The sequence below is a fragment of the Chelonoidis abingdonii genome, chromosome 10 (assembly GCF_003597395.2).
Source record: "Chelonoidis abingdonii isolate Lonesome George chromosome 10, CheloAbing_2.0, whole genome shotgun sequence".
In the NCBI taxonomy this organism is placed as follows: domain Eukaryota; kingdom Metazoa; phylum Chordata; order Testudines; family Testudinidae; genus Chelonoidis; species Chelonoidis abingdonii.
This window is the reverse complement of record NC_133778.1, coordinates 52800309-52802019: the sequence shown is the minus strand read 5'-3', so window position 1 is coordinate 52802019 and position 1711 is coordinate 52800309. Positions and strand designations below refer to the sequence as shown.

Genomic DNA, 1711 nt, shown 5'->3' with positions numbered 1-1711 from the left:
GCCCCCAGTCCCCCGTCCACCTAGTAGCGTCATTGGGGGCCGCCGTCCGCTATGCCTAGCGTCCCGCCTATCAGCGCTCGTGATCGCCTGCTTCCCTGGCAACCGCCATAACCGTCCCTTTCTAACCTCTGTAACTGCCCCATGTTCCCTGCCAACCGCCACGACTGCCCCTCCTCACTCACTGCCACCTCGCTGTTCTTGCTCGAGACCACTGCCATTACTGTCCCTCACTCGCCCCCTACCAGCTGCTGCTGTGTCTACCCCTTACTCCGTGCACTTTGGGCACTCTTAGCACCACCATAGCCCAAAACCACCAGTGCCATGCTGCAAAAAGCACCCAGTGTGACTGGACAAGAGAAAGGCAGTGTTGCCAACTCTAGATTGAATCAAGTCTCACAGTGTTGGGGTATTTTTCTTAAAGCCCAACTTTCTGGAGCTAGGTGATCACATGAGAATCTCAGTTTTCATTTTAAAGAAAATAAGTTTCCTAGCCTTCATGGTTGTGGAAAGACTCTTGAAAATATTAACCCTAAGGGCTCAAAAAACAAGGCAAATAAAAAGAATGTCAAATGCATTATCTTTAAAATCTCATGATTTTTAAGCTGGTCTGAAGATACTTAAGGGCCTAATAATTTTTGGATGTGCGCGGTTGGAAGTACTAGCTCTGTTTCTTGCTCTGAGTTACTAGGGAACAATTGAAGAGTAAAATTCTAAGGGATGGAGTCTGATCAGGGTAGGGATAGAAATGAAACGCACTTGCTGCACTTATATGCTTTAAAAGTAATGATAATGTTTGTAAGTATTATGGCCAGCAGAAATCTGCACTGACTGTGTAGGTATCTCAGGTAGCATTACACTAACAAACGTGACCATACCATTTGCCCCTAGGCTGTGACTTAGAATGCCTTTTTGCAGTTTCTGTTGCAGAGGGTACAACAATAATTCACTGTAAAACTGGAAGGATATAGCAAGTGGGGTATTGCAGGGGTCAGCCGCGGTCCACTACTATTCAATATTTTCATTAATGACTTGGATGATGGAATAGACAAAATGCATAAAATTTGCAAATTAAATCAAGCTGGGAGGAGTTACAAGCATTTGGGAGGACAGGAGCAGCATTCAAGATAGTCTTGATAAATTTGGGAAATTGGTCTGAAATCAATAAAGACAAGTGCAAAGTAGTACACTTAGGAAGGGAAAATCAATGCACAAATGCAAAACTGGAAATAATTGGCAAGGGAGCCGTACTGCAGAAAAGGATATGGGGATGACAGTGGATAACAAATGGAATATGAGTCAACAACATCATGCTGTTGCAAAAAAGGCAAATGTCATTCTGGGATGTACCAGTAAGTGTCACATATACTCTGCTCAGCAGTGGTGAGGCCTCAGCTGGAGTACTGTACTATGTCTAGCTCTGGGCACCACACTTCAAGAAAGATGTGGACAAACTGGAGACTGTCCAGAGGACAGCAACAGCTATCAAAGGTTTAGAAAACCTGACCTATGAGGAAAGGTTGAAAGAACTGGGCATGTTAGTCTAGAGAAAAGAAGAGAGAGGAGGGATTATGACAATAGTTTTTAAATATCTAAAAGGTTTGAAAGAGTGTTGGTGTCACTAGGCATAAATCTAGGTAACTCGGGAAAATGGAAGACCACGAGTGTCGATAAAGCCCTCCTGCTCAGGCCTCAATGAACCACTGTTCCTCCA

General features: G+C 44.3%; 1 protein-coding gene across 2 annotated transcripts in view; it reads right to left on the bottom strand.

Moving 5' to 3' along the window:
* ARL5A (ARF like GTPase 5A) overlaps positions 1–1711 on the bottom strand; it is a 30455-nt gene that overhangs the window by 20094 nt on the left and 8650 nt on the right. The window lies entirely within an intron of this gene.